This window comes from Prionailurus bengalensis, chromosome E4 (assembly GCF_016509475.1).
Source record: "Prionailurus bengalensis isolate Pbe53 chromosome E4, Fcat_Pben_1.1_paternal_pri, whole genome shotgun sequence".
NCBI classification, from domain to species: Eukaryota; Metazoa; Chordata; class Mammalia; order Carnivora; family Felidae; genus Prionailurus; species Prionailurus bengalensis.
Genome location: NC_057360.1, coordinates 67046391 through 67057495, shown reverse-complemented (window position 1 = coordinate 67057495; position 11105 = coordinate 67046391). Strand labels below are relative to the sequence as shown.

Genomic DNA, 11105 nt, shown 5'->3' with positions numbered 1-11105 from the left:
TACTCTTCTGCACCGGGTCCTGATCTCCTTGAGGGCAGCAGTTAAATAAGCTTTGGTTTTGCAGGACCTGGAGTGGAACGCGTTCAGCCAATGTCTGTTACATGAATCTGTGCATATCTGTGTACGTAGCTGTGTATCTCAGTTAAGATTACAAAAACTTTAATGGATATCTCCTCTATTTGTCCATTGATTACTCTGTGCTGGCCCAGGGATGGGGCTCTGATCTGGGGCCCAGACAAGTCCAGCTCTAGGCCAGAAAGGGGGGCGGGGGGGGGAGGAGTTAAGCAGAGAGTTGTCCTAGGCTGTGCTGGCAAAGCTGTGCCCCAAGCTCAGTGCCAGGGTGCCCTGTCTGGGGCCAGGCCCGGGGCAAAGGGCAGAGGCCCCGCCCTGGATCTGAAGGGGGCAGGAAAGGGGTGCCAAAGCCGGGTCCTCGGTCCGTGCCCCCCCTACAAGAGTTCCCTGCCCCAGGCTGGGCAGGATGTGGTGGCAGCTGCAAGAGGGTGGGCAGGATGTGGGGGTGGGGGCAGCTGAAACGAAGCCTGACATTCGCCTCCCCAGCTCCTCCCTCCTTCCCTCCCCCCCCAACCCGCCCCCTCCAGGTCACGTGCTTCTAGCCCGGGCACCGACGGACTATTTCTCCCTTTCTGCGGAAGGACATAATTGACATGGCAAACTCAAGTCACCTTCGACTTCAGCGGTACCACGCCTTTTTCTTGCCTCGTAGCCCAGGACAGAAAGTTTGCCAGATACACATTTCTTTAAAGCCCTGCTCACCAATTCGGGAGTGGCCCCTTTAAATGCAAATGAACCGCCTTCTCGCTCTCGCCCCCCGCCCCCATCCCAAGTTCGCTCCTCGTGCCCAGACTCCGCCAGCTGCCATTGACGTCACGCGTGCGTCAGCGTCGCCAGCCCAACCAGACGGCACGTGGGGGGAAGAAGGTGGCCTTAAAGGGCCAGCCGCCTTCGGCCGGCAGGGTCGCAGCTGTGAGTTTGGCCTTGGAAAGGAGGAATGAAATGAGAGGTGGGGAAATCTGTTGGAGCGAGAGGACATGCAGGATAGACGTTAGGAAGGACAGGTAGGAGTTGTGCTCCTTCCCAGAGTAGGAGGGCCAGGCGTTTCCTCTAGACTCCCCAGAAGGTTGGGGTTTGCGCCCGGGAGAGCAGCGCTGGAGAACAGCTCTGAGAGTAGAGGAGGCTGGCACTTAAGACTCGCCCAGTTATAATGTCAGTCCTTCCTTCGTCCCTGCCCCGCATGTCCGCAACGCAAGGAACTCGTTCTCCCCCGCATCTCCAGCACGGTGCATTTCCAGCACGGAGAGCAAAGCTCCTGGTAGGCAGGTATTCGGTATTTGTAGAACCAATGGGATCCAGTGCAAAGTCGCCTCCTTCAGGAGGCTCTCCCTGAATGCCCCACCGGCGGGCTAGCGCGTCCCAGCTGCTAAGGACGGACCGCCCACAGCATTCAATGAACCTGCGTCTTCCTTCCTTGCATTAGCGACCACGAGGCAGTGCTGAAGCGCTCAGATCTTGGAGTGATGTAGACACGGGGTCGAATCCCCTTTTGTACTGTTTAGTGGCTGAGGGACTTTGGAACAAGTGTGTTCATCTTACCTCTGCTAAGTGTCAAATGGGGCTAATGCTGCTTGGACCACATGTTAGCGGGATTGAAGGAGGCGGCCCCTCTTGCATGGTATCTGTTTCGTTGTAAGCCGCTCAATGATGGTGGGGAGTGCGTTTTAGCATGCTTCCCTCCCCCACCAAACTGTGTGCTTATGGAGAGCGAGGACCATGCCACACTAATTTATTCCCAGAACCCACACCATGCAGGGTTTAGGGTTGGTGATTTAAAAATGTTTGCTGAGTGAATAAACATGAGTGAATGAGTGATTTCAGTATTTCCTGAAATCTGACCTCCAAACCCACCCCTGAAGCTGTTACCCAAAGGGAGAAAACACTACAAATGCCCCGCTCTGTGCCCCAGCTTTTCAGCTCTGTGGCAGAGGTTGGGGTGAGGCCCTAATCACTGTGGTCGAACCAAAAGTATTATGCAAACAAGCCAGAAATGATGGGTCTGCAGTGGAGAGTTGAGGGGGCCTCCCCACCCCAGCTCTGCTGCTTAGAACCCTGACCCGGGACCCCCAGGCTGGGCTGCCAGGGGCAGAGGACACTAAATGGAGCTGGACGAGGGGAGTTTCTTGCCCCTTCAGAGTCTCTTAGCCCAGACACGGGTCCATCTTCGGCCTCTCCTTCTCCGGAGCCCTGTCTGTCCTGTGCCCGGCTCTGCCTCCCATCCCCCACCCCAACCTTCATTCCTTCTACAGCTTCCCCGCGGTTATAGTGGGGGGTGAGGGGGGCACAAGGCCTCCTGCCACCTGATTCCAGCTCGCTGGCCAGAGGAGCAAGAGCCACCTCATCCTGGTTCGGCCTGGCTCGTAGCTGCTTATCGATCTGATTTTCGATATCTGTCACCATCTCTGAAGTAGAAGGGCTTTCAGACAACAGAAGGAACTTCCTGCCAGGGGAGGAGCTCTGAGAGCCCTCTCCTTCCCTGAAGACCAGGAGGAAGTGGGGTGACCCTCCTCTGGGGGAGAGCAACCCTGTCAGCTCAGGAACCGCGAGGGGCACGGATGGGTCCCCACAGGACTCTCCCCGCTGCCTGGGTGCCGGCTCCACCCCCTGCCGGGGTAGGGTGCTGTCCAGGAGCATTCTGTGTTCCAGAAAACCCCAAAATAACCCAACTTTGCTGTCCAGCTGCTATTTCTGTCCATCTTGTTTAATTATTCAAACCCAAGTTGGGGAGTGAACTATAAAAAGCTCTCCTACTTGGGGACCCAGGAGAGCTGGGAGGCTCGCCAGGCTGCATTACCAACAGGGCCACATGGTTTGGGTGAGGTCACTTGGTCCGGTCTCCTGCCTGAAAGTTCCATCTGCTGTTTCCCTGCTTCCTCTGCTATAAGGCAGAGGCCAGGCCTCCCTCCCTGCATCTCCGGCTCTGTGGGCTCTGTGGCAGCCCGTCCTGCCGGGGAGCCGGGCTCCAGCCCGCACTCTGGAAGCGTGCGCTCACTGCTTCCTAGCCCTGGTTCTTATCCCCCAGATCCTATTATCAGACCCAAGCATCCAGGACTGAGGGGGTGGGGTGGCAGGAAGTGCAGGTAAAGAGGTCAAGTCAGGGGGCGCCTGAGTGGCGCAGTCGGTTAAGCGTCCGACTTCAGCCAGGTCACGATCTCGCGGTCCGTGAGTTCGAGCCCCTCGTCGGGCTCTGGGCTGATGGCTCGGAGCCTGGAGCCTGTTTCCGATTCTGTGTCTCCCTCTCTCTCTGCCCCTCCCCCGTTCATGCTCTGTCTCTCTCTGTCCCAAAAATAAATAAACGTTGGAAAAAAAATTAAAAAAAAAAAAAGAGGTCAAGTCAGGTGGACAGTGCGATGGACACTGGGCCCTTGGAGGGCACTCTGTCAGTGGGGGGGCTGGGGGACGCTTTTCTGAGTGGGGCAGGTTCCTGTCACAGGTGCTGAGCTTCTTCAGGGGCTTCTCTTGGGGACTCTGATATTGTAGCTGAAGGGACAGAGGGAAAGCAGCAGGGACTTTGTTTTTCTGGGCCTAATCCTCTTCTGGTCGCCCAGAAGTTCAATGTCAGTTTCCATTGAAACTGAAGCCCAGGTTGCAGGTGGCGGTGGGAGGTGCGGAAAGCAGGGTACCCCTGGGGGTCTGTTCTGGGATCCCCCCTCCCCCCTTAGGCCTTTCCTAGAGAGGTGATAACAAAGGGTGTGGCCACAGTTGCTATGGCAACTTGGGGAGCGTAGTTGGGTGGGGGGTGTTAGGACTGGGCCTCGCTCAGCCTGAGCAGGAGGGGCCGAAGGAGAGGCCGGGCCTGCCCTTGGGACTGATGCAGGTGGAGGCAGACTTACAGGATGGACAAGAGGACTAGGGCTTTGAGAAGCTGGGGGTGGCGGAGCCCGGCAGGACTTTCCAAGAGACCGTGTGGGACCCAAGTGTTAGAGAGGGCCCTGGGTTTTACCCTCGGCCTGTCTGGGGGCTTGTTCCCACACATTCCCTGGCAGCGGTTCCTGTGAAGTCCAACCTGCCCCCACCCCTGCCTCGGCTCTACTGGAGCTGCAGGGGAAGGTGCTGAGGTAGGGGAAGAGGCTGGCCGTTGCTAAGCAACCAGAGGCTGTGTACCTGGAGGGCATGGGAGGGGGCCCTGGCAAGGATCGCAGGCGCCAGGGAGGTGGGGAGACCGCGGAAGGCCTGGGTGGGTGGACAAAGCTCAAGGCTCCCTCTGCCATCGTCCTCCTGACAGCGGCAGAGGAGGGACGCACTTGTCACCCAGTAAGTGTGTTAATGAATGTGTAAGCGTGTGGCCCCTCTCCGGGGGGCTGCCACTGCACACGGCCCCCGTGGGACTCTCTCTGAGGGCAGGCGGGGCCCGGGCTGGGGGTAGGGGCCGAAAGACAGTGTCAGCATCTCTCACTGGTTATGGGAGGGGGGAGGGCTTGCCTGTCCGTTGAAGGGAGCGCCCCTATGGAGATGCTGCGGCTGGAGGGGGGCAGCTTGGGTGAGACAGGCTACACAGGCGAGGCCGCCTGAAGTCCAAGTGCTCTCAAGGCTCGTGTTGTCCACCGTATTTCATCGTTTCTAATCTATTATTTTCAGCATATATGGGGGGCGGGCTGGAGATTGACAGAGGTAACCATCAAAGGGAGCCCTGTGGCCCACACACCTGCATCCCTGCCAGGCTAAGGAAGCCGCTCAGGCCATCCGCAGTGTGCACCTCACGACCGCCCCCGCGCGTGGCTGGTGGCTCCCCACGGACTCAGCTCCCATCCAGAAAGCGCACCTTCATGGGGCGAGCATTTGCTGTGCTGTACCGGGGTCCTGGGGAAGCGGCGAGAGGTGGGCCCGGTGGACTCTCCCCCCGCACCTGCGGTCTCTCCCGGGATGGTCCCCAAACCCTGCAGGGGACCGCCTGTGCTTCGCCCCCTCCTCTCCATAAGCGCTGGCAAGTCGCGAGACCCGCCCCCCCCCCCCCCCCGCCGCCATTGCACGTGCTCCGGACCGACCCCCGAGGGCCGTGTTGCTGGGAAGACGCAGGGGCCTCCTGGTTGCTGACCCACGAGAAAGAGAAAAACCTGGGAATAAAAGGGTACAGGCTCATTTTGTTTTCATGCCCGCCTCACGGGGGCACCCCGGAAGGCATGAGGCATATGTTCTCAGCATCGCACCGCAAGCCCACGGATGTCTGAATCCTCATCCTCCTTGTGCAGATGACCAAACAGAAGCTCAGAGAGGCCGAGGAGCCATGTTCATGGTCACACAGCAGGAAACGGCTCTGGGATTCCGAGCCAGGCCTGTCTGTTGCCCCGTAAACGATCGAGGGAGAAAACACTTTCCCTGTTGGCCTGACTATGTGGTCACAGGGACACTGGAGGGGCCCAGGACCCCAGAGGGAGGGGAGACCTCAGAGCACGGTTAGGCAGTACCCCCATGAACGAATAAAGAAGCAGCGGGCACTCAGAAATCCTGCGTGGTCACACGGGGACCTCGGAATCGCGCAGGTTTAGAGAAAGCCAGTGCAGAAGGCTGGGTCGGGCAGACCGGAGATGGAGTTCCAGCTCGGCCGTTTCTAGCTGTGTGGCCTTAGGCACGCCACTGACCCTCTCTGAGCTTCACTTTCCTCAGCGTGAAGGTGATACTCCTGGAAAACTGCAGAGATTACATAGGGCTATGTGTGGTACCTTGCAATAATTCTCCTCTCCTTCCTTTCCCTGCAGGAGGAGATCGCGGGTGACCAAGGGCACATTGAAAGGCCCACGCAAACCTGGTGGCCGAGTGACAACAGTACTTTGGGGGAGCCTCGCAGAGGTTTGTGGAAGGTCTCTGAGATGTCTCCCCCTCTCGTGGCGGGGGCAGCAGGGAAGCGATGTATGAAGCAAGAGTTATCAAGAAAGGGCCCAAAAGCTGTCCTCTGCTGGAGGGGTGAGTAATGACCACAGGTGACAGAGGGGACACAATGTCCATTCCTGTTTCTCACCTTTAAGACAGATTTTTTTTAAGTTTATTTATTTTTTATTTATTTTTTTTAAATTTTTGTTTTCAACGTTTATTTATTTTTGGGACAGAGAGAGACAGAGCATGAACGGGCGAGGGGCAGAGAGAGAGGGAGACACAGAATCGGAAACAGGCTCCAGGCTCCGAGCCATCAGCCCAGAGCCCGACGTGGGGCTCGAACTCACGGGCCGCGAGATCGTGACCTGGCTGAAGTCGGACGCTTAACCGACTGCGCCACCCAGGTGCCCCAAGTTTATTTATTTTGAGAGAGAGTGAGAGAGCAGGGGAGGGGCAGAGAGAGAGAGAGGGAGAGAGAGAATCCCAAGCAGGCTCCACGCTGTCAGCAGAGAGCCTGACGTGGGGCTCGGACTCACGCACCGCAAGATCATGACCTGAGCTGAAGTCGGATGCTTAACCAATTGGGCCACCCAGGCGCCCCCCAAGACAGATATTTAAAGTGGAGACAAGAGGGGCGCCTGGGTGGCTCAGTCGGTTAAGCGTCCGACTTCAGCTCAGGTCATGATCTCTCGGTCCGGGAGTTCGAGCCCCGCGTCGGGCTCTGGGCTGATGGCTCGGAGCCTGGAGCCTGCTTCCGATTCTGTGCCTCCCTCTCTCTCTGCCCCTCCCCCGTTCATGCTCTGTCTCTCTCTGTCTCAAAAATAAATAAACTTAAAAAAAAAAAAAAGCCCAATCTGACTTTGGGCAAATCATTTTAAATAAATAAATAAATAAATGAAGTGGAGACAAGAGAAAGGAAGTTCTAGAAAGGATGACAATAGATTCCCCAGCCCAGTCATCCGTGACTTCCTGTGTGCAACATGGGGATCAGCCACTGTGCCCCGAACCCACGGGCGGCCTCGCCTGGTCGTGCGCCCAAAGCAGGTGTACCATTAGAGGGTAGTGGACTCGCAGGGAAAGAGGGAAGACGGAGCATCACTGCTGTGCCCGGTGCTTGGACTCTGTGCACAGGGCAGGGGTCTTTAAGGGTGGCCTCGAAGGCTAGGAGCTCGTCAAGGGCCCTCCCGGAGCTCCACGCAGGGCCCGGCGGCTTCCTTTGTTCGTTTCGCACAGCGGGCTCCCAAGTAGGCCTTCCTTTGAAGCCCCCTCCCCGGACCAAAGCAACCCCCCTTCCCCGCCAGCCGTGCTGCCTTGTGGAATGTCTCTGCCGCAGAAGGAAGGCCGCACGGCCACACGGCGAGCCGGGCCCGCTGAATGGCAACTGTCGTTACAGTGACTTACGGTTTCCGGGATTGATTGGGTTCCACTGGGTGGTTTTCACTCAGCGGCTCGTGTTCTGACCGGGTCGGGGCTGAAGGCGTCCTCTTGGCCTCACGTGTCTGGACTCGGGCTGGGAACACTCAGACGGGCGGGCTCCAGGAAAGCTCTGCTGATTTCTCTGTCCAGCCCGTCCTTGTGGTCTTTCCAGCACGGGGCCTTCAGAATCCTTCCAGGGGGGCTCAGGGCTCCAGAATTGACGTGTCTGAGCACAGAGAGCCACGGCGGGTCGGTCCTGCTTCTTAGGACCTGGCCTTGGGAGTGACCTAGTGTCGCTTCTGGGCCACGGTAGTGAGGCGGTCACGGGCCCCGCCCGGGTGGGGACGGAGCCTCCACCGGTGGACAGGGCGAGGTTTTGGAAGAGCGGTGGGATAGGAAGTGGCCTGCCCGTTTCTGGAAACCGCACTCTGCCACAGTATGTTTGCACACGTGGATGCAAATATATAGAAAAAAGGCCCCAGAGGGTCTGTACGAAAATATCAGCAAGGCTTACCTGTGGAGGGCGCGGGGTGCAGGTGTCTTCTGTCTACCTTCGTATGCATTACTTGAGTCTTTTACTTGGAGATGATATGTACGTTATTTTGTTGAGTGGAAAGGGAAGAAAAAAGGGAGAGACACCAGGTAAAAGTTGGCTGGAAGCCCTTCATCGTAACAGGTTTGATAGATTGGTGTTTCTGGAGACTGTGGCACCAGGCATCTGAATTTCATGAGCGCATTTCATTAGGTTGGTTATGTTTTATTCATTTTTTTTAGTAATCTCTGCACCCGACGTGGGGCTCAAACTCATGACCCCGAGATCAAGGGCTGGAGGTTCTTCCGACCCAGCCGGCCAGTAGCCTCAGGTTGGTTAGATTTTATTTTATTTTGTTTTGTTTATTATTTATTATATTTTATTTTAATTGTTTTAATGTTTATTTATTTTGGGGAGACAGAGAGACAGAGCGTGAGCAGGGGAGGGGCAGAGAGAGAGGGAGACACAGAATCCGAAGCGGGCTCCAGGCTCCGAGCCGTCAGCGCAGAGCCCGACGCGGGACTTGAACTCACTGACTGCCAGATCCCGACCTGAGCTGAAGTGGGACACTTAACCGACTGAGCCACCCCGGCGCCCCAGGTTGGTTACATTTTAAGTAAGATGCAGAAATGCGGACAGAGTTATTATTATCTTTCAGCGTTATTGAGATATCGTTGACATATAACATTATATCAATTTCAGGTGTGCAATGTAACAATTCGATGCGAATTCCTATTGAGAAAGGATCGCCATAGTAGGGTTAGTTAACATTCCACAACCTCACACCATCATCGTGCGCGCGCGGGTGTGCGTGGGGAGGACATTTAGGACCTGCTCTCAGCAACTATCACGTGTCGCTAACTGTAGTCACCACGCTGTGAGTTACACACTCAGCACTGGCTCCTCTCCTGACCGGAAGGTTGTGCCCTTTGACTAACATCCGCCATTTCTACCCCTGCCCCCGAGAACAGCGTGATTCACTCCTTTAACAAACATTTATTGCCTGCTGCGGCCGTACCCGGGACATCTTGTTAGCGGGTCTCAGTTAGCTTTGAGGGACATCTCTCTAGGTCCCTCCATGGCCGGGTCCCGCTCCCCACGTTTACGTGGAAACAGAAGAGTGGGTCCTGTCGAGGAGATGGCGTCAGGATGTAAAAAGACTTCAACGTATTAGATAAAAATCGGGGCGCCTGGCTGGCGGTGGAGCGAGCGACTCTCGATCTCCGGTTGTGAGTTCGAGCCCCACGTCGGGGGCACAGACTACTTTAAAAAAATCTTTAAACGTGTGTCTGTATATATGAAATAAAAATAGTGAAGATGTTCCTCTCCACCCTCGCGATTGTGTATTGCTATGTAACGAACCGCCTTAAAACGTAGTGGCTCAGAACAACAATAACAACGTGATGGGTATGATTATGGTTCTGGGCCTGACCGAGCTCAGCCGGGCGGCTCTCTCCCAGGGCCGCTCCGGTGGCTGGAGGGCCCCCAGAGGCTTCCGCTCACGCTCAGTTGTCAGCTGGGGCATCCACCGCCAACGTCCCTGGACACTGACGCTTCTGCACGAGACCTCGGCTTCTTCACCGCGTGACCGGAGGCTTCCAAAAGAGGATGTCCCCCAGGACCAGACAGAAGTCACCACATTTCTTACGACGTTGCCGTAGAAGTCAACAACCTCGCTCTCAGGGTGAATACAGATTCGAGGGGAGGGAGCACCGATGTCGCCTCTCAGTGGCAGCCGTGCTGCTGTCACAGCAAGCGCACGGGCACGGGGATTCTGTCCTGTCCACCTTAGACGATACAGTCCGTTGGGGCGCCCGGGTGGCTCAGTCGGTTGAGCGTCCGACTTTGGCTCAGGTCATGATCTCACGGTCCTGCGTCGGGCTCTGTGCTGTCAGCTCATAGCCCGGAGCCTGCTTCCGATTCTGTGTCTCCCTCTCTCTCTGCCCCTCCTCGACTCATGCTCTGTCTCTCTCTGTCTCAGAAATAAATAAACATTAAAAAAAAATTTTTTTTTTAAAGACAGAAAATACAGTCTCCTACGTTCAGTAATTATCAAGGAAATTAAAGGTAAACAGCGATGCTTGTGTTTTTCAAACGAACAGTGGACTCAGTTGATGCAGTAAAAGCTGGGCCTTCTGTGTCAGGCCATGAGCAAGCTGTGCTCCAGTGGGAGGCGCCCCAATCCCAGAGCAAGAGCCTCAGTGCCCGGGGGCACCCGGCTGACCCAGGCAGGGGACTGTGTGACTCTTTTTTTTTTTTTTAATGTTTTTGTAATATTTTTGAGAGAGAGAGAGACAGCATGTGAGCAGGGGAGGAGCAGAGAGAGAGGGAGACACAGAATCCGAAGCGGACTCCGGGCTCCGAGCTGTCCACACACAGCCCGACACGGGGCTCGAACTCACGGACCGTGAGATCGTGACTGGAGCTGAAGTCGGATGCTTCACCTGCTGAGCGCCCCAGGAGTGTGCGACTCTTAATCTCAGGGTCGTGGGTTTGAGCCAGAGATTACTGGGCACAGAGATTACTATTAATTAATTAATTGATTAATTAATAAACAAACGAAAAGAAAAAAAAGTCTCAGTGCCAGACAGTGGCTGTCTCTGTAGGGTGCTACCGGCCGGTGACTGGGCTCAGGACACGGGTCACACGGCGGGTCCCAGGCTGATGGAGGCTCCAGGGCTGTCGTCGCTGCTCCCCCTGGAGCACAGATACCACACCAGGGAAAGGAAGGCTAGAGAATCACAAGCGGGACTTCTATTGCCTGAGCCCGAAGGTAACTTGGTGCGTTTCCACTCCCGTTTACGTGGCCGGGCCGGTGGCACGGCCCCGCCTAACTGCACCAGGCTGGGAGACGAAGCAGAGTAAACGGGGGGGGGGGGGGGGGGGGGGGGGCCTCTGCCCCAACCTGTTTGGCACCTGGAAGGCCACACGTGGTCTGTGTCACCACCTTTCCTCCAGGCGTCCCCACGGCTTACCTCTCCCTCCTTGTCAGTGCTGAGATGTCTTTTCCGCTGGGAAGCCCCTCCTGATCACGCTATTTAAAATTGCAGCCCCCCCACCCCCCCCATTCCCGTGCGTCACCCGGGATGTCCCTTGTTCTGCTCTTTCTGTTTTCCTGAACACTTACTGCTTTGGACATACCGGAGTATCTGTCCCCCCCCCCCCCCCCGCCCCGCCACTGTCCGCTCCGTGAGGACACTGATTCAGGTTGGCTTTGTTTACTGCGCGTCCCAAGTGCCTGAGATCGCGAGGCCACGGAGCGCGTGGCAGTGTA

The 11105-nt window shown here is 56.6% G+C and overlaps 1 long non-coding RNA gene across 1 annotated transcript; it reads left to right on the top strand.

The window, feature by feature from the left end:
* The first annotated feature begins 882 nt into the window (after window positions 1-882).
* LOC122475982 lies at window positions 883-8263 on the top strand. Its single transcript, XR_006295354.1, has 3 exons — window positions 883-1076; window positions 5769-5973; window positions 8074-8263. It is a non-coding gene; the product is annotated as an uncharacterized LOC122475982 (long non-coding RNA).
* The last annotated feature ends 2842 nt before the right edge of the window (window positions 8264-11105 follow it).